This window comes from Octopus bimaculoides, chromosome 2 (genome assembly GCF_046866305.1).
Source record: "Octopus bimaculoides isolate indiv1 chromosome 2, ASM4686630v1, whole genome shotgun sequence".
Taxonomy (NCBI): Eukaryota; Metazoa; Mollusca; class Cephalopoda; order Octopoda; family Octopodidae; genus Octopus; species Octopus bimaculoides.
The window spans coordinates 9,228,634-9,251,302 of record NC_142929.1 but is presented as its reverse complement, the minus strand read 5'-3'; the positions used below and the strand labels follow the sequence as shown (position 1 = coordinate 9,251,302).

The following is a 22,669-nucleotide window of genomic DNA, read 5'->3' as shown; positions in this document are numbered from 1 at the left end:
GAAGTAGCATGAAACGTGCGTACTGCAATCACTTTTGAAATCCGTGTTGCTTATTATTTGATATATATATATATATATATATATATATATATATATATATTGAAAAAGTTTTTCAATTTTATCAGCGTTTAACTGAATTAATTATTTTGAAAAAGCTTGCGAACAAAAGATGTGCAAAACTTTATCAAAATATTTTGCTAGAATCATGAATCAGCCAGTCTGAAGAGGGGAAGTTCCGGGAATGGATATTTTGCGTGATTTTTTATCTTTTTCTTTATCGGGAAATTTATTTTAGTAATAAACATTGAGATCTCAAGATTTCCGTAGTCTTAGGGCAGCGTCCTGGCAGAAACGTTAGCACGCCAGGCAAAATGCTTAGCAGTATGTCGTCTCTGTTAAGTTAATACGTGAGTTTATGTTGAACTCTTTATTGAATTGTTGCCAAAGTTGTTAATTCGTTAATTGTTGTTTTGTTTCCCATTGTGGGAAAATTGAGAAGGAGCCGCAGGCAGGCCCAAATTATACGGCCGCAACGGGCAAAGGTGTAGTCACGCGAGAGTTGGAGGTCCGCGAGATAAAAGTGGAGCCTAGAAAGATGGAGAGTGAGAAATTAATCACAAAAGAAGGAAACATTTTGAAGCTGACACCGCCTGAAGAGCTATCGGCCAACGTGACAAAAAGAACGGTTATATTTAAAACCATGAAGGCAGCTACAAGAAAATAGAAATAGCACCAATAGAGGCCATATAGGAATATGTTGAGTATAAAACGAGTCACAACATACATTACGAGAGGGAGAAGATATGCCACTGTAGAGGTGGGCTTCACAACGAAGGAGGAAGCAATAAAGCACTCCATAGAGGCAATAAGGACAGAGGAATGGGTGCTCTTGCATTCGTGCTGCGGCAAACGTGTGGCCAAGGTGCGAGTGGGTAAGGTGCCACCCGAATTGAAAGAAGAATGGCTGATGACAGCCATAATATATAATATGAAAGATGGGAAGATACTGAAGGCAATATTATTGAAAGATGTTTCAGATTCCTCTGAAAATGAATTCCCACTATTGTCAAGGACTCCCGTTGCAAGGAGAAACATCGAGGTGAAAAGCCTTCAAACGGAGGAAGGCAAACAGAAGAGAAGTTTTGCGTCTGCAGCTGGAGATAGAACTCACCAACTGTCGACAAATAAAGGTGACCTTTTAATGTACAAGGACATTATAATAATTCAAGACGGTGTTGTCAAGGTTCAACCCCAGAAGAGTTTTTATTGTCAGAGAAGAAAACAAACTATTATATTCAAGACATACTGCCAAAAAGAAAGAAAAATCGAGCGAGTAAGCGAGGAGAAGGTAGAGAAATGTCTAAAGCCCGTCTGGCAGGATGTCACATATCTAGCCAGAGGGAAAAAGTTTGGTACCATCGAGGTACACCTAAGAAATATGGAAACTACACAACTGCACTCAGTGAAATACTTGGAAACAGAATACGTAATTTTAATACCAATATACATGGGTATGAGGACAGTCAAAATACGAATACCAAAGGTCCCACCTCAAGTCGACCCTATGTGGTTGATGGCGGCAGTCTTGTCAGAAAGAGTAGATGGGATAAAACTACTTCCGGCTACCGTCTCTGAAAAAGCAAATTGGACTGGCCACACGATCCACCTCATTATTCAAACAGAACAAACTGTATTGGAACAGCTTCCAGAAAAAATAGAAGTTGGGGAGGAGTTCCTCAACGTTTTTGTCGAGGGGCGTAAACCCCGATGTTTTCTGTGTGACCAGCTAGGCCATATAAAAAAATACTGAAAGGAAGGCGAGGAGGAATCTGATGATGAGGAGGAAGAAAAAGAAAAAAAGAAACAGAAAAGAAAGTTACTAGCAAAAGAAAAATGGAAAATGTAAACCAACCAAAACAAATAGAACCACGACCAAAAAAGACAGCAAAAGGAGTCCAACCAAAAACAACAAAGAAAGAAGTTGCGGACAGAGGAATTATGGCACTACATACTAGAAACGAGGATTTAATGTGAGAGATAAAAACAAAAAAATCAGCCACCAGGATAACAGAACTGTTGGACGAATACCAAAATTATGAACTATATGAAATAGACCAAAAGACTCATAATATTCTATTAAATACTTACAGGAAGTCTGTGTCAGTAATGAGACTGGATTTTAACCAATCTATTTTTCAAGACATGCCACCTCCGACCTTGTATCAAGAAACGGTGGAGGGTCCCTCTCTATGGGACAGCCCTGATTAACAGGTAAGTCATGCTGGAATGACATCAGGTCAAGAAAATTGGATGCGATTGTTGCAACGGAAACCCGGGTAAAGTGGCCAAGAGATCTGCTCCCCTTCCTGAGCGACTATGGGAAATACGTTTCTCCGAGTCGGGCGGGAGGTGGGTGTGGGGTGTTGGTTTTACTAAAAAGAAACCGGATAACCGAGAAAAAGTTGGATTTTTTCTGAACCTGAAGGCAGGTTGGTCGTTCTTGACCTGACATTCAGTTGTGGCAAGATAATCAGGCTAGTCGCTATTTATGCACTCAACATTATGGGCCCGCAAAGTAAATATTTTCGTGACCTGGACAAGTTCCTGGCCATGTCGCATTCACTAGTATTGTTAGGAGACTTTAACACAATATGTGAGGCACACACAGATTGTGTTGGCTCGAACATGAACAGAAAATGTAACTCAGGCTTAAGGGATCTGCTAAGTCACTTTGAGCTAGCAGATCCATATAGGTTGGAACACCCGAACACTCCACAGTGGACGTGGCCAAATAGTGACGGATCTTCCAGAACACATCTAGATAGGATTTTAATTAGAGAAACAGACAAGTCCACAGCTAAGTGTCCACAGTATTTTCTAGTCAGCTACAGTGACCACAAGATGGTTACCTGCAAACTGACCGTAGGTAAGTTGCATAGTACTGGAAACTTAATACGTCCCTTTTGGCGATTGAGGAGTACAGAAAGCGGATCGAGATGTTAATACAGAGGGCATTGACAGGTACCATCATTAATAACAAATGGTGGTATGCCCTAAAAAGAGCCATCAAATATGAGTCTATTAAGTTTAGTATAAGTTTAGCTAAGAAGGGACGTAGAATAGGAGATGGTCTAGTTAAGGAACTAGAAGAAACTTGGGGGACTGGTAATGCGGACCAAGGGAAGGTGAAAAACTGGAGTTAAACCAGCATCTTGAAGCCCAACACATGGGAAGTATTGCCAGAGCTATGTTATGTGCGATGAGAAGTGAAGGAATCAAGGCCGCTGGATGAGCCCGAGTGGTGGAAGCTCGGCAAGGAAATAGTTCCACTATTCGGTCTTTGACGAATCAAAATGGTGTCTTGGTAAACGAACCCCGGAAAATGTGTGAGGCCTTTCGGAAGTACTTCGCCCAGCTGTTCGGGGATGATGGCGGTCCTGGTGGTGGGAGAGCCCTCGAGGACTTTCTTGCCGGGCTGCCGTGTCTCTCGAAATCGGATGCGGAGTCTTGCGAAGGGACAATTACGCCTGGGGAGGTGATGGAGGCTTTGGCCGACTGTAAAGCGGGTAAGTCGCCAGGACTTGATGGTCTTCCATACGAGCTGTATAAATGTATGCCAGACTTGTTCGGGCATCTACTGGCTGACGTGTACGCGAACTGGCAACAGACCTGTGAATAGAAAAAAAAAGAACAAAAAAAGGTACCAGTGATAGATCGGGTCTTGTGGGGTCGGAGCGTGGCCTGATCATCGCTTCATTTGTATTGTCTCTGTATTGTTAATTTCATTCGATTTTTTTATATATGTTATTTAATTTTTAAAAGTCACATTTTATGTAAAACCATACCGATTTACTGATCCCATCAGTTGTTCTGTCAATTCCTGTGTTTAGCCTTCGTATTTATTTTTGTGTGTGTTTCCTTCTGCTAGATAGCATTTAAATTCTCCCCTGTTGCTTTGACTAGATTATGTTTTTGAGATCTCCGAGAACGAAATGTAATAATGATCAATGTTGAAACGTTGGTTCAAAAGAAACATCTTAATCTTACACTTTTATTTGCAAAAAAAAAAAGAAAAAGAAAAAACAATAAATTGGACACATAAGACATATTTTGAGAAAGTTACCAACTTAGCTGTAAAAATATATAAAACAACATCATTTGTCTTGATACCAAATTAGATTGTAATCTAATGTTGATATGATTGAGCGTTCAGCAACTCAGTTGGAAAGTAATTCGTTCGATGTGAACAGAACAATGTGCTGAATTCTTGTAATATGAATACGTAACACATGTATAGAAATTAAGATAAGTTTACACGGCAAATTGTTTCAGCCAATGTAACCTTAGTTACTGCCTTGTAACTAGAGTTGCATCGGTATGATGCCGAACACCTTGATTTCAAAGATGTAGTATAGCATGGCCATGATACTGTGAAAATACGCTAGCAGATATGGGTTTATTCTCTCTAGTGGAATACCCCTTAGATACAGATGAAGTGCCAAATATTTAGGAGTGGTCTGAAACAAAATGCTTTATACACTAGTGACCTTCATGAAGTGCCAATTTCTTTATTGCCTACCGGGGGCTAAACACACAAATGTACAAAACCACTGATTGGGATCAGTAATGCAATATGGTTTTACATAAAATGTGTTTATGAAGTACCACTGACAAATACACTTCCAATGCAGTTTACTGTTTGCATTATTGACGTTGGAATTACTCTCAAAACAGATATTTGATAATTAGTTGATGTTTTCCGATTACAGACTAGATATTTCAACAGTTACTGGATACTCACTTGTTACTTTGTAAGTTCAAATCCTGCGCACATCAACTTTGCCTTCCTTTTACCGAGTATATAAAATAAAGTCTCATTGATATGCTAAGATCGAGGGCATCGACTGGCCGCCTTTCCTCAAAATTGTTTTTCCTTGTGCTTAAACTAGAAACCACTATAAACCTCTTTGGAATCGAGGTGTTCGGCATCATACCGATGCGATACAAGACAGGAAGAAGAGTTGTATTAGGGAACTTCTAAACATTTAAATAAAACCATCTTTACTTTTCACCCTTCTTACATTCATTTACTTTTTCATGATACATTGAAACTTGCTGTTAAATACAGAGGTCCCTTACATGAAGAAAACTTTCTATGACACGTTGCTCCCATGGTTTAATGATTACTATAAATTTTTAACAGGATTCCTAGCATATACTAGATTCCAAATGATAACTCATAACTTTCATCCATACATTACAAACTATTATTAGTTTATGCAAAAATATGAAGAAAGCGGTTGTTGTTCTTTTCAGCGGCAAATACACTTCTCTGAACAGACGCGTGATAAAAGGCATTCTAGCAAGGTAGGGTAAAGCCACGGGCATCAACTATTCTTTTCTTCTCTAGACACAACGTTTAACATTTCGATAGAAAATCCATTTTTCGTCACCAGTCACAAGTCTATCCAAAAAGGGTGAAATGAGTTCGCGAGAATGGAGAGAAGAGCAGATGTCAACTCGAGATTTGCGGTATCGTTCAGACAATTCATGAGGCACCTATTTTCCAAGTTTAGGAACCTTTCCAAGTTGTTGAAGATGATGATGAACAGTTGTATGGTTTGAAGGAAGCTTTATGGCCAATTCTTCAACTGATAATGCAGGATTTTCTTCAAGTAATGCCCCAAGAAGCTAATCATCAAACTCAACTGGACGTCCTCTTCGATTTTCATCTTCAAGGCTGAAATCTCCACTTCTGAATTGTTCAAACCATCTTCTGCAGGTTCTTTCATTCAAGCATTCTTTCCCATAAACTGAGTGGATGTTTCACGCCACTTCGGCTGCAGAGTTTCCTTTTTTTGTACTCATAAAGCAATATGTGCCTTAAATACTCTTTGGATACTTCCATATTAGAAAAGATTTTAATCAAAGAAATTTTAATTCTATTATTCTGTAAAATAATATTTAATTTAAATGTACACAAATACATAAAAATTATTTTTAATTCCATTAGACATTCTAAAATACTATTAAATTTCATTCCATTTTAAAAACAGTAAAATCGGACAGAACTTATGGGATGACCTGATACTTGACTGGTTTAGATAAATACCGAGTTAACCCACATCGTGTTTTAAACGTTTACCACATCCAAATAGGACGTATGAGAATATTCACCAAATTTGCTGCAGGATGTGTTTCGTTGTTATTGCGTTGATGTTTCATTTGGGAATTTACTGAAATTTTCCTTTGAAATTGTATAAATTCTTCTACAGTGTTGATTTTCCTTCTGATCACACGAATTAGATTTTATGAAATATGTATATACAAATGTTCGTATATATGCAAATGTGTGTATGTGTCATCTAGTGTACTGCATGTTTTTTGCTTGATCCCGAGTCAACCTTGATTAAGCAGACTTATGACTTTGGAACTGAACTGTGACCACCCCATAAGTTTAGGCTTATGTCAAGGACTAAACTATGCCATTTCCTTTCTAAATTAAACGTAGTAGGAGATACATTCAAGAAGATAGGTCAACTACTTCTAGCATATTGAGCGATTACGTAGATGGAAGTGTTCTGGCATTGAAAACTAATAGCTTGTCGAGTGGTGTGAAGTGTAATATAAACTTCTACAAAGAAGCTGTTCTATTGTTTTATTTCACTCCATTTTTTTAGTATGCATTTATCATACCTTAGGTTCGTAATGTGTCAACTAATTGCTTTCCAGTATTAAAGTGAATGCATATGTGGGGAACACAGTAAAAACAATAATTTACTAAAAAACATAATAATAACATATGCTCCTTCAGATAAGATTAAAAATGAAAATAATTTAAATCTATCTCTGCAAATCAGAAGATACATTCCTGGCATCTGAGACTATAACCCAGTTTCTTTTCCTGCCTGTTATCATTTCTAACCAATTACCCAACCAATGCCCTTAGCAAATGTAATTAACAACTTAAACTACTTTCATAAACATTTAGACTGAACAACAAGAGGGGATATCTCGTGCAAAAATATGTGTGAGCACCTGCTCACGAATTTCTCTTTCTTGTACACACAGATTAAAAGTAGTGAACGCTTTCGCAATTTTTACTAAATATACAATCATCATAAAATAGACTCATTAATTCTCATTTATCAAATATTTCATGAATAACCGCATTAATTACAAAGAATGCAACACACGTTTTATGTTAATTATTCTTAATTGTTTGCAGAATTTGTTTTCAATACAAATTATTTTACATGATTTATATTTTGAACTTTGCCATGAATGCCCTAATAATCGGCTAATTATTGGTTTCGCTAAAACCCAAACTGCTCTTTTTGAAATATAATCATCTAATTTAAACGATGCAGGTGCTCATAGTTTTTCTTAGACTTTGGTCTACCATGCACTATCTCTGGCGTTTGACACGTAACCATATCACTTTTGGTCGCTTTTTCATTATTCAACGTATCTCTTTATAAGTTGTTACTGAATGACCGAAGTGAGATTTGGTTTTTATCTCCTATTAAACATGAGTGATCCCATAAAGGCTCGTCTATCAGAAATGAGCGAGTGCTGAATTAAAAAAAAAACAACAGAAGCCTTCTTTTCGCTGCATTTTTGCATCAAATCCGACCAAAGTCAGTATCGAAATATTGCTTATATAAAAGAATCTCTTCACCTGAACCGATTTTTCTTTTCTCATCAGTTAGATAGGAAGTGGCACTCCGTCGGTTACGACGACGAGGGTTCCAGTTTATTTGCTCGACGGAACGGCCCGCTCGTGAATTTAATGTGCAAGTGGCTGAGCACTCCACAGACATGTGAACCCTTTACGTAGTTCTCGGGGAGATTCAGCGTGACAAGGTTGGTCCTTTTAAATACAGGCACAACAGAAACAGGAAGAAAGAGAAACAGAAAGTTGTGGTGAAAGAGTACAGCAGGGTTCGCCACCATCCCCTGCCGGAGCCTCGTGGAGCTTTAGGTGTTTTCGCTCAATAAACACTCACAGCATCCGGTCTGGGAATAAAAACTGCAATCGCACGACCGTGAGTCTGCTGCCCTAACCACTGGGCCATTGCGCCTCCACAGATGGGAAGTATAGCAGTACTCATGACTCTTTCAAACTAAAAGAAAGAAAAACAGAAATAGAGTGGACCCCAGTAAAATCATCTAAGTTCCTGGATTTGAACTCAGAATGCAATTGACTATTGTCAATTAATCTCTAGGGAATATAAAATCGATTTTAAGGTATGTATGCTTTCATGAAAGTGATATATTTGACACTTACAAAATGGCTATCTCGTTTCGCTTGCGGTCCATGGGTATTGCAAAATTATGAGTGTATTAAAAATATGCGTAGGTCGGAGATGTAAAAACTGCAATCGCACGACCGTGAGTCTGCTGCCCTAACCACTGGGCCATTGCGCCTCCACAGATGGGAAGTATAGCAGTACTCATGACTCTTTCAAACTAAAAGAAAGAAAAACAGAAATAGAGTGGACCCCAGTAAAATCATCTAAGTTCCTGGATTTGAACTCAGAATGCAATTGACTATTGTCAATTAATCTCTAGGGAATATAAAATCGATTTTAAGGTCTGTATGCTTTCATGAAAGTGATATATTTGACACTTACAAAATGGCTATCTCGTTTCGCTTGCGGTCCATGGGTATTGCAAAATTATGAGTGTATTAAAAATATGTGTAGGTCGGAGAATGTAGAACAATGAAAAAAATATATTTAGAACAAGCTTTAATGATGCTACAAAATAATATGCCACAAATAGTGATGTTTGCGTGAGAGTAAATGAAAATATGTAACATATTTACCTAGCCTTAATCCATTTTCTTACGCATTTACCTAAATACAGCCGTCTTACGATAGTTATTTTATGACATTCTCATTTTCTACCTAATTTTTAATGAGCAAAAATAAATCATGGAAGAACTAGCTTAGATATCGAAGGAGACAAAAATATTTTAAAATTCATTTTCTTTTAAATATATATCTTGTTGTAGTAAATTTTTGGGGCCAACAGAACATGGCAGCCCCTGTTTAGGACGAGTGTTGCCGTAATTTAGCCCCAGGAGACATCGTCTCCAACTGGCTATACGACACGATTTGTGTCCTTATACTATCGAACACGGGAATCTAGTACCTCCATTCAGCTCAAAAAACAATATCCGCGATTTCCGGGTTATTTCCCTTCATCAGCACAGAATAATGAAGGGAAATAACCCGGAAATCGCAATAGACAGATATTGTTTTCAGCTGAGTGGGGGTGCTAGATTCCCTTTTCGAATAGATGTATAGAATCCCTTGTTCGAATAGTTAGATGTATATACGACAGGCTTCTTTCAGTTTTCGTCTACCAAATCCACTCACAAGACCTTTGTCGGCCCGAGGCTAGAGTTAAGACAACCTGTGCAAGGTGCCAATCAGTGGAACTGAACTTAGAACCATGTGGTTGGGAAGCAAGCTTCTTACCACACAGACACGCCTGCACCTACGATTGTTCAATACATAAGTAGGTATTTACTCGTGTGTATGTATATGCATCAATTTATAGGTACATATATATATGTGTGTGTGTGTGTGTGTGTGTGTGTGTAATGATAAATATGAGTGTATGTATGTGTATATAAATATGTCGCTTGTCATGTATATACTACTTTGACTCTTTCAATTATTTACTTATTCATATAACATCTTGTATGCAGGTTGCTATGCATTTATACGACACACGCAACACGACTGTCTGCTTGCTTTAAAAATTTAGCGTAATTGAATGCTACACAAACTATCACTATATCTTCTTCTTCTTCTTCTTCTTCTTCTTCTTCTTCTTCTTCTTCTTCTTCTTCCCGTTTCGTTACCCTTTTCTGTGCGTATTGTGTGTGTGTGTGTGTGTGTGTGTGTGTTTCTATGTGTGTTTATGTCTATGTGCGCATCTGTGTGAATGCGTTTATTTAAATATATTCTATATGTAAGCGTATGCATCAACGCATGTCCTTCCATTTAGTGTTAGCAATCATAAATCTCGCGTGCTTGAACGAATTTATGTTCATGTGTACGTAAAGACGTCTGCATTTATATAATTATAGAGCAATATATAGAGAGGATGTGTAAATATATATTTGAATGCATGTAAATATCCTTATGTATTTATGCATCTATGTGGAAGCTGCATTTTACTTTAACATCCATCAGTGAAGAGCTTCTAAAAATATCCATTTACATTCGCGGATTTAAATACCATTTATTTTAACAAAACCTCAAGCTCTTAAGTCGCATATGTAGGTTTGTAACGCCAAATCTACTTGACGCGATATAACTGATAATCAATTTGTACAATCAATAATGAATCTTCAAGCTATTATGTTGTAAAAGTGTGCCAAAACATTCGATAGAGAATATATTAAAAAATTAACCACGGAGACAGAACATTTAATGATACACATGCAGGTTTCATGACTAATTTACAAAAAAAAAAAATGTGTGGGCTTAGAATACAAAAATGCCCATTGTACATTCAGCAGCCTACAATGGTAACATGCCCCTATACGAGAATATGTTATATTACAAAAGATTATGCCAATGTCTATGGAGAAACTTTGTAAGATCAGAATTATCACCGTAATTTCCGTAAAGAATACTTACATGTAGTACGATTGAAAATTTTAGGAGATTTACAAATGCTTCCTCTGATGAGCGTAGTGTTACATAATCGGACTGTTACCTAACACTCCGTTGAATCCCTAATGCGAAAACAACTGGCAAGATCGGTCTTAATGGATATATAATAATACAGTACAGTTTGGGATAATATTCCCATTCTATACGAGTTCATTTTTTCCTGAAATATGGGCTCTTAGACGATTTACACATACACACAAATATCTATATACATGCATGCATCTCTCTCTCTCTCTCTCTCTCTATATATATATATATATATATATATGCGTGTGTGTGTGTGTGTGCGTGTGTGTGTGTGTGTGCGTGTGTGTGTGTGTGTGTGTGTGTGTGTGTATCCATGTATCGGTATATATCTATGTGTATGCAAATATGTAGGTGCGTAAACACAAATGCTTACACACAAACACGCACTCGTATGTACGACTATAAATGGTGAATATTTATCGTTTGTCGATGATTCAAATGTTAGATTTAGTGAATAAACTTCCAAGGCGCTGAGTATTCCGCAAACTGATATAGCCTTAAGCTAATTCTTAATCGGAAAAAGAATCTGAATTCCTGTGTGACGAGGTTTCTTTACACTTTTAGCGGCAGGCACAACCCACCCCCAACCGATAGATTTCTATACAGGTTTCGCCCACCAAATTTTACTCACGCTGGGTGGGTCGACCCGAGTCTATAGAAAGCCAATTGGCACGAGACTGGCAATAAACTCCAGTTCTGGCTGTTGTAATTCGAACTTTAAAAGTTAGCATTACTGTTTTCAAAAGTACATAAATACACACACAATTACACGCTCATACAAACACACACAAACATATATTTCTCCTTCATATATATATGCTTATATATTAAGTATGTCTAAATGGATGTATATTTGTATACATATACGTACATTCGTACAAATATGCGTGTACGTGTGTATGTATGCATGTATGTATGAGTATGCATGCATTTATGTATGTATGTATATCTCTGTACTTGCTTAATGTGCAAACTAACGAAATTTTCAGGTCCACTTAACTGTTATGATTGCCTGCAGGCCTTGCCTCACGGAATTGGAATCATCATTATATATATATATATATATATATATATATATATATATATATATATATATATATATATATATATATATATATATATATAATTTTATATAAAGGGCAGTAACTGTGTAGTAATGCCTCACGCTTCGAGGGACTAAATAAGTAAGAAAAACTAAAAAAAAATAAGCAACATATTCAGTGAAAAAATGCTGAATTTTTTTCATTACGAATTTTTTTTCATTATTTTTTTCATTATGAGGTTTTTTTCACGCTGACTACTTGATAAATTCTTATAAAGAATTTATCCTATATATATATATATATATATATATATATATATACGCATGTGCGTGTATACACGCATACATGTATTCATAGGTGAATAGATGAACAGATAAATAGAGACATATTTTTGTGTCTCCCTCCCTATTTTTTTGTTTTTATACATATCTGTACTCTCTCCCTCTTTCTCTTTCTCTATTTGTCTGTCTATCTATCTATCTATCTATCTATCTATCTATCTATCTATCTATCTATCTATCTATCTATCTTATCTATCTATCTATCTATCTTATCTATCTATCTATATATCTTATCTATCTATCTATCTATCTATCTATCTATCTCTATGGATAGACGGTAGACGTGTCGGCTCCATAAGTTTTGCCTTTTTCATGTTTTAAAAAGTTTGTTTGTAAAGTTTATTTTATATACAAAGTTGTATAACAACTTGTAGACTCTCTGGTGCAAGTTTTTTGCGACGGAAATCTGCCCTGTGTGGCACATTTCCAGGATATAAAAATCAATTTCGGCTTTCTAGCCATTTTTTTTGAGACGATGGCGTCTTGTAGCCATGAAAATGTTCGTGAAACGAACGCTGCATTTTGCAGCGTTTCGTTCGAAAAAGAATTTCCTAGTCTTCCTTCCTCACAGTTAAACGAGAGAATAGAGAAAAAGAAAAAAAGAATTTACACACACAAATTCAAGTGTTAACACCGCCACCACCACCAACAACAACAACAAAATCAAAACTGTAACCAAGGTTACAAAACAGAACATAGGCAATGTCTCCAAAGAATCTGACGTCAGCACCAATTCTGGTGTCGACATCATTACCACCACCACCAACAACAACAACGACAACAACAACAACAACAGCAGCAGTTCAACTCAACCTTTGCTCTCTTCACCAGCAGCAAGCGAAAGAGAGGAAGGAAAAAGCCACAACACCACTGACACAAATACCACATTTGCCACCAATATCAGTGCCAGCACCAGCAACAGCAATAACAACAATAACAAAAACAAAAACTTTGCTGAAGCTTTGAAGCAAAGTGAAACTGTTGTGTCCTACACGACAAAGGAAATTATAGAAACGAGGAAGTTGATTACCAAAGAAAGCGGTGAAGTACATTTGAATATACCACAACACGTATTAGAGGAGGCAAATAGGAAAACAATAATTTATAAAATAATAAACACAAAGAGTAGAAGGGCGGAACAGGCCAGTATAGACAAGATTGAAAGATGCTTGAGATCTATTTGGGACAAAAAATCCTATATCACTTATTATAGGTTTGCACAAGTTCAGGTGATTTTTCGAAATGAAGAGTTGGCGAAGACGTATTCAACGCTAACTCTTCACACACCTGAAATAACAATGTTATCCAGTTACCTTGGCCAAAAGGTAACAAAGGTAACAATAAAGCACGCACCTCCAACAATCGACACACTATGGTTGATATCGGCCATATGTGTTGATATGGACAACATTAACATACTTAAAATAAACGTTGGAGAGAGCAATTGGACCAGAAAAAGCATACAAATCTTGTTCCACACAAACGAACAAGAAATCAAAGAACTCCCACCATACATCCGTTTGGCAACAAACCAAAAGTTGCATATAGTAGTAGAGGGCAGGCTGCCTCGCTGTTACTTATGCGACAGCGAGGCACTCCTCAAAATGGAGCGTCTGACTGCCCGAAAAACACAACAGCAACAACAAGAACTAACTAAACACACAAAAAAGCCTTGCTGCCCACACCGCCATCCACACAAAAACAATAAAAGCACCATCAACAACATCAACGAAAGAAAATACAACAAAAACTACAAAATTAACAAACAAAGACGAAAAAAGAAAAGACAATACAAAAACTGATACCCCTTCCCTCACATCACTTACACCACAACCAAAAATTCAACAACCAACAACAACAAAAACAACAATACAACCACTTACACAAGCAAACACAGAAGCATACAACATGCCCCTACCTCCTTCCGATTCCTCAGAGTTTTCATCTGAAGACGAGTCAAGTACTGAGGAATGGAAAATAGCCCAAAAAGGAAGGAGGGAGAGGAGCAAAAAAAGAAAAACGAACAACAACAAAGCAGGGAGATTCACATCTCCCGAAAACACTCCCAACTCCTACACGATAAACACCACTGATAACACACCAAAAACAATGCTAACAGCAATAGACACTACAAACACAGAGTTGATGAATTACATCAACTCTAAAACAAACATCACAAATAACGACAGCAAAACAAACAACCACCCACGCACAACACCGCCAAAACATATTAAAATTTATCATGTAACACCAGCATTACACAACAAAATAAAATCCCTCTACCCCGACTCGGTAGGGGGATTCCAGAAATATTTGTGCAAGAAATTGTACAATAGCCTCCTTGGTGAAAAATCCAAGGAGGAAACAACACTTTCGAACGGTAAGTAACTTTCTGTTCTTTTGTTTTGTGCTTTAAAGCACACGTATAAATAGAATCATGGTGAAGATTGGTTGTGTGAATGTGCGTGGCTTGGGGTCCCCTTGGAAACAAGGGTACCTCTTAAATGACATAAAGTCACACAATTTGGATATCATAGCCATTAGTGAGACCAGACTCCATGAACCGCGGGCCCTAAAGTCCATGTTTGGCGGACAGTTTAACATTTATTTTTCTCCCTGTCTGCTGGAAGTTTATGTGCCTCCTTTAACAGGTCGGTCGGACTTCTTACGACGTCTAGAAGTATTCCTGGGAACGTCTCGTCCCTTACTTTTTGTGGGGGATTGGAATGCTACCTTGGGCACGCATCTAGACTACGTGGGGAGTGACAAAACTAGAAGGAGATGCAAAGGCCTCATAGACCTGCTCAAACGCTTCCATTTGTCTGACAGGTACTGACTCGACCACCCGAATGTGCCAACGTGCACTTGGAGCAACCGCATTGGGTCGTCGAGATCGTATCTAGATAGGATAGTGTGTAGGACAAGAGATAGAGATAGTTTAGGATGTCCACAATTCCACATAGTCAGCTACACGGATCACAAACTTGTGACGTGTACGCTAGACTTAGATAAGGCACATAGGCAGGGTCCCGGTTACTGGAAACTAAACGCGTCTTTCCCGTCGAGACAGGTTTTCAGAGTCCGGATTAGCAAGATGTGCGAGGTGTTTCAGCGGCATTTTGCCCGACTGTTCGGGAGGAGTGGCGAGTGAGAAGGCAGGGTGGACTTTAGTGCCTACCTGCACAGCTTGCCACGACTCTCGGCAAGAGAGGCGGAGTGCTGCGAAGGGGTCATCACGGCGGAGGAGGTGAGGGACGCGATGGCGTGTTGCTCGACGGACAAATCTCCGGGTTTGGATGGTATGCCCTACGAGCTTTACAACTGTATGCCAGACTTGTTTGGAGACGTCTTGGCGGCCGTGTACTGCAACTGGCAGCAGAACGGGAGCATTCCCGGTTTTGTGATCCGAGGAGCGGTAACGCTGCTGAAGAAAGATCCAAACAAGGGGGACGTTATAGATAACTTTAGGCCCATCACTCTGCTCAATGCAGACTTGAAAATTTTGGTCAAGGTGTTAGCGAAGCGGTTGGCGCTTGTCATCGAGAAACTGGTCGGCACGGAGCAGACGTGCGCCGTGCCGGGCCGGAGCATCCATGACAACCTCCATCTGATGCGCTACATCATAGAGAGGGTAGTTAAGGAACCTGGCATGGGTGGGGCCCTGATCAATTTGGATCAATCCAAAGCTTTCGATAGGGTAGACCATCGATACTTGGAGGCCGTCCTCGAAGCGGCCGGCTTCGGTCCCGTTTTCCGTGGCTGGATGGCTGCCTTGTACACAGGCATCCGTTCGGTTGTTCGCGTCAATGGACGTCTATCGGGACCCTTCGACATTGCACGTTCGGTTCGTCAGGGATGCCCCCTGTCGCCGCTCCTGTACGTATTGACTCTCGAGCCACTACTGCGGAAGCTGGCGACGCTGAGGGGCATCCCGCGAGAACTGGGGTGCGGGACGAGCGTGTCGGCATACGCGGACGACGTCACCGTCATAGCGTCTAGCCACGAGCACATCGAGCTTGTCGTCGAACGCTGAAAGATTACGAAGCGGTGACGGGAGCGAAAATCAACCGGGAAAAGTCGGTGGGTTTGCTGCTCGGCACCTGGAGAAGCAAGCCCATACCGTCCGGCAGCGCCTCAGTAGTGGGACGCTGGACGGACGGTCCGGTCAAGTTGCTCGGAGTCTGGTTCGGTCCGGACCTGCAAAAGGAGAAGAACTGGGGCGAGATAACGAGTAGGGTGGCTACTCTCTGCCGGCAATGGTCCGAGAGGAAGCTGTCCCTAAAAGGTCGGGCTGAGGTGGCGAACGCGTACATCGCGTCCGTCATCGAATACCGCCTGACCGCCGTGCCTTGTCCCGATCGCGCCATCACCGAAATGGAACGCATCCTCTTCCGCTTTTTGTGGAAAGGAAGCGTTCCGATGGTGAGGCGATCCGTTTGTTGCCAACACCCGCTGAAAGGAGTGCTGGGCATGCCGTGGTTGATGATGCGCAGACATGCGCTGAGACTGCGACATCTCCGGCTCTACGTAGACGACGGTGAGCAGGTGTGGTCGCCGTTTGTGCGACGCGCTTTCCCGCAGCTCGTCTCCATGACCGAGCTACAGTCGTGGATCAAAAAGAGGCCGAGGAATGGCGAATGGCACCGTGAGTGTCGCGTTGCTCTGCAACAACTTTGCCGTCCCGGGTCGACCTTGAGCGGCTGCATCACAACCAATGAAACCGTTCTGCACGCACTAGTGCAGTGTCCAACCATTTCGGAGCTGTGGGCTTATGTCGAACGACTGCTGTCACGTGTGGGACGAGTCGGTTTATCAACCGAGTCTATCGTCAATATCGTCACGCCTCCTTCCTTTAAACGGGAAGGAAGAGCTGTATTTATCGTACTTGTGGCTATGGCCAAAGAATGTAACTGGTGGACGCGTCTGAAAGGATTAGAGACAAATACTTTCCTCTCTGGTCAATCTCTCATCAACTTTTTCAAGTATCACTTGAAAAGGAAGGTGAGAGTAGAGAGGCAAGTGTTGTCTAGCAAATGTTTCGAAAAAAGATGGATACATGTAGCAAGAATGGCACGTATAAATAACGAAGCCACCTTGACCATGATTCTATAAAACGTTTAAACATTTTTTAAACAGAGTTACTTACGTTTCTTGCATAAATAAAAGGAATTTTATTTAACAAACTGTGACACTAAGGACCGAGGTTTCCGTGGTCATTTCGTAGGTTTTTCTTTCCACGGATAACCTCCCCATTTATTGGGAATTTTCTGTATTATTTCATGTTTTTTTGTAAATACCCCAAACGTTTTGCGATGTTCTTTTTCCATCGTTGTCCCCACTTTTGTTTTTTTTTTCTGCTTTGTTTTCGACCCCCTCGAAAAGAAAAACTCTACATTTGTATTTTGTCCCCTCTGTGTTGAGCCCTGTGTGGCTGATAAAGAAACCTATCTATCTATCTATCTATCTATCTATCTATCTATCTATCTATCTATCTATGAAACTCCCAGCACTTTATATTCATCCTTATAGTTAATTCTTTCATGATGGTCATTCTCATACGTTAATGATAACATTTAATAAGAAATGTGAAAATTAACTTCAGCGCGAGCATCTTAATATATTAGAGTTCTATAATAAGTTGTACAAAATGTGCCAGGGCAACGCTGCTGTTTATTGTCAAATGTCAAATCCACTGATGAGTGTAATATTTTGAAAAACAAAGAAACCTGTTTTTATTATTAGAAAATTATCACTTACTAATGAGAACAACCCTCGCAAAGAATATAAGCTGGTGAAAGACTGTCAAATTGAGTTAGCATTTAATGCATTTGCTTTCGTAATGTTCCTGAACGGAATGTTCAAATTAATGAACCACTGATGTGTCAGAAAGTAGAAAAAATTTCTGCGAGGAAATAGATAGTACAACAGGTGAAAAATGTGATAGTATTTCTGTATAAACTCGTTCACGATGCTGAACAATGTTGCTGATTCTTTTTATCAGCTGCTGTGTGGATTAGGATTAAGTGTTCAAAAATTATGGCTGGAAATATTTCAAAAATTATTTATAGCCCAAACGAAACAAGACTTTATTTTCGTGTACTGCCTGAATATATCATTTTGCTGAATGAAAATGCCGAGGGATTTAACACTTGAAAGTTCCGAACGACTGTTTTTTGTTTGTGTATGTGTATTGACAGATATATAGCTTCTAGTGGTTGGAAGTGTAAAACATTCAGTTTTTCAATTACCTGAGAAGTGTCTATGTTTATTATTGTACTTCTGCAAAGTTTTGAATTGTCTAACTCAAATAAATGAAATTACTGTTACTATAGCAACACGTTACTTAAATGTAGTTTGAAACTTAGGCAAACGATTGTCGTATTAAATGACAACTGAATGATGCATAAAATACTTTTCTCATTAACGAACATCAAAGTAGCGCAGTGTTAATTCAGTCATAAGAATGATGTGGTTTAAAGACTTATTATCAACAAGAAATTTATGCAAGAATTTTAACTAGGTTTTATCATGAGCATCACCAATTCAATGTGAATGCAATTAGAAAATGCATTATTTGTAGGCTTCATAGAGGAAAATCAAATTTGGTAGAAAAGGACATGGATTTTCCAAAACAATCTGAAAAACTTTTTGTTGCAAATGAAAATAGTGATAGGACATTAAAAAATTAAAACGAAAGAAATTGAAGACAAAATGTTTCACTGATGATAACAAACTCTAAATACAAGCGATGATTTTAATGTCAAGTCGTTACTGATGTACCCTCGAAACTTGAAGAATGGAATAACTCCAGAAGAAACGTCAGGCACTAGCCCAAGCATAAATATTTATCAGCAGTATTTCAAATGCAACATAAATATTGGAGATTTATTAATGAATCATTAAATACAAACATTATAAAGTCAACATTGAATAAGTTATTTAAATGAAAAGTCATTAATGTAAGTCATACATGGTGTCGACAAAGTCTGCGTACATGGGGATTAACACATACTTTAAGAAATTTATTATTTTTTTATATTTAATTGTTTATGTTATGATCTTATTTACTCCATGTACCTACATGGGGATTAACACATACTTTCAGAAATATTATTTCTTATATTTAATTCTTTATGTTATGATTTTATTTACTCCATGTAGCCAGACTTTGTGGACACCCTATATAACTCCACGTTAAAATTCTCCAAGAAAATCATTGTGCGGTACAAAAGCTGTTGATAAATTGAACATAAAGGAATTGGAACCTTGAATACGCCAGGTGATATACCACGTATTCAATTTCATTAAATATCTAAATGAATACATTTTTTCATTCGCTCCGGCTAAGGATTTAAACTACGGATTTAACATTTTTGGTAAACGTTTGAGCAGATCCAAACCATACTGGTAAGTAGAAAAAGCAATTAACCATTTGCTACGTGATCACTCATTCAAAACCAACCTAAATTCCTTAACGATAAAACTAAGGCTTTACAATTCAATCGAGTTATCACTCTTCGGTATCTCCAACTTAGGAGATACCATTGACCGCTAGTGGCAGATACTTAGAAGACAATGTATTTTTACAACTGTTTTTGCATTGGTGGGATTATTTTTTATCCACGATAACTGCAGTGAATTTGCCTTTAGAAGTTGAAATATGTCACGAATATATTTTAACTAACTTAAAATTCATTTATTTCTAATTACTGATATATATATATATATATATATATATATATATATATATATATATATATATATATATATATATAAATATATATATATATATATATATATATATATATATATATATATATATATATATATATATATATATATATATATATATATATATATATATATATATATATATACAAGAAATGAGGGCAGGGAATCGTCAATTAATAATAGAATTAACAATTAACAATTTTGCCAAGTAGTTCAGTATGAAATAAACCTTTATCGGTAAGACCATTTATCATCATAAATATAAGGGATTAGCAATTGAGTCGCTTCTCCAACATACTGAAAATTCAGAAACAGCAGTCAAAGAACTACTGATTCTAAACTACAAATTTTTCTCTAAAACGAATGGCGATATTAATGGCACACATAGAACAAAAAACCGGAGGGAAAAGCACAAACAAAACAAGCCTTTAGTTAATTGGGTACGAATCGTTTCATGGTTAAGCGAACGAAAACTTCACTATTCCAATCCTCAGCCCAAATATTCTGATAAATTTGAAAGTGTCTCTAAAAAAATTCACGGTAATCCTTGGCCATGCGACACCAAAAATCAACGATAAGAAAGGCACTTACGAATTCATCGGCTAGCGAGTTCAGGCAAATTTGTAGTTTAGAATCAGTAGTTCTTTGACTGCTGTTTCTGAATTTTCAGTATGTTGGAGAAGCAACTCAATTGCTAATCCCTTATATTTATGATGATATATATATATATATATATATATATATATATATCTGTTGGGTAAATATATGTTATCTGATAGATGAGCGGATTATATATGATCGAACGCCACGCATCCATTTTCAAGTATGTTCTTTCTTGTTTCTTTTATTCTTTTATTTGTTTCAGTCATTTGACTGCGGCCATACTGGAGCACCGCCTTTAGTCGAGCAAATCGACGCCAGGACTTATTCTTTGTAAGCTGAGTACTTATTCTATCGGCCCCTTTTGCCGAACCGCTAAGTTATGGGGACGTAAACACACCACCATCGGTTGTCAAGCTATGTCGGGGGAACAAACACAGACACACAAACACATGCACACACACACACACACACACACACACGCATACACACCCACACACACATATGCATATATAAGACGGGCTTCTTTCAGTTTCCGTCTACCAAATCCACTCACAAGGCTTTGATCGGCCCGAGGCTATAGTAGAAAACACTTGCACGAGGTGCCACGCAGTGGGACTAAACCAGGTATTATCTGGTTGGTAAGCAAGCTACTTACCACACATCCACTCATGCGTCTTTTGTACATATGTATATATATATATATATATTTTTTTTTTAAGTTTCAGCTTAGAGCTGCGGCCATGCTGATGCACCACCGTGTTGCTACACTGTTATTACAGGGAGCCTCTTACAACATGTGGCACTTGGTGAAGAATAGAGTTTGATTTAGCAACCCTCATTTGCACCTCCTGCCGCGAGGTCGGTTCATCTGGGACTCTCGATAGGAAGAGGTCCAACTTTGATTTAAAAACTCCTACATCTACTTTGTGCAGATTCCTCAGGCTCTTTGGAAGAATATTAAAAAGCTGTGGGCCCCCGAATCCCAAGCTGTTGCAGTAACTGGTCCCGAAGAGTGATGACATTGCTGGGATCTTTGGTACTATGCAGTGTCGTCCCCTTCTGGCATTGGTGTAGCTTTCAATGCCAAAATTTGGCACAATTCCTTCCAGGATCTTCCAGATGTATATTACTGCATACCTCTCCCGCCTTCTCTCCAGGGAGTAGAGTCTTAGCTGTTTCAGCCTTTCCCAGTAGCTGAGCAGTTGCAAAGAGACAATCTTCTTTGTGAATCTCCTCTGGATTGCTTCAAGGTCTGCTGTCAATTTCAGACTGATGGGTGACCACAGCTGTGAGCAGTAATCCAGGCGGCTGAGGACGAATGTCCTCCAGAATATCATCATGGTTTCCTTATCTCTGGTTCTGAATGTTCTCAGGATCCATCCAGCCAATCGTCTGCACTTTGTTGCCATTCTGGTAATGTGCACTTGGAAAGAGGTATCATCACTCATGTCGATACCCAGGTCTTTCACTGATTTAGGCTCTGGGATTGAAATTCCCTGTGGACCAGTGTACTCTGTAAGTTTAATATTCAGTTTTGGACGTTGGTAGCGCAGGGCTTGGAATTTTTCAGCATTAAACTGCATATTATTGTCCTCAGCCCATCTGTAAACTGAGTCCAATTCCTGCTGCAGGTGTGCAACATCACTGGAGTTCTGTATTTTCTGCGAGACTTTTGTATCGTCTGCGTAGCTTGCAAGAGTGGCTATCCGGGCACTTGAAGGCATATCCGAGAGAGCGACTATAAAAAGCAATGGTCCCAAGACAGTGCCCTGTGGAACACCGCTCATTATTTGTGCTCTCATAGAGGTGGCTCCATTAGCCACTACTGCCTGACTTCTATCTTTCAGAAAGTCATGTAACCACTCTCCAAGTTTTCCAGCTATGCCAAGATCACGCAGTTTGTGGCATATCACACCATGATCCACTTTGTCAAAAGCTTTTGCAAAATCAAGTTATATTACGTCCACATTTGAGTTGTTGAGTAACTGCCTCAACACCCAGTCGTAATGTTGTAAGAGCTGGGTCAGGCAGCTCCTACCTGGTAGAAAGCCATGTTGGGTATCACTCAGCAATTTATTTTCTTCAGGGAAAGCGATCAGTTTTCCTCTGATTATCCTTTCCATGAGTTTGCTGATGTGTGACGTCAGAGAGATAGGCCTATAGTTTTTGGCATCTGCTCTGCTTCCCCCTTTATGGATTGGGCATATTATTCCCTCCTTCAGCTTGC

At 38.8% G+C, this 22,669-nt stretch overlaps 1 long non-coding RNA gene across 3 annotated transcripts in view; it reads left to right on the top strand.

Moving 5' to 3' along the window:
* The window catches only part of LOC106876595 (uncharacterized), a 92,422-nt gene extending 72,913 nt beyond the window's left edge, over nucleotides 1–19,509 (top strand). For 2 of the 3 annotated variants that reach the window (XR_016238146.1, XR_016238147.1), the window contains 2 exons: nucleotides 5,317–5,367; nucleotides 19,270–19,509. This is a non-coding gene — a long non-coding RNA (uncharacterized LOC106876595). Of the gene's footprint in view, nucleotides 1–5,316; nucleotides 5,889–19,269 lie in introns of those variants that run through there. The other variant, XR_008266470.2, reaches the window with a different exon arrangement.
* Nucleotides 19,510–22,669: the final 3,160 nt, after the last annotated feature.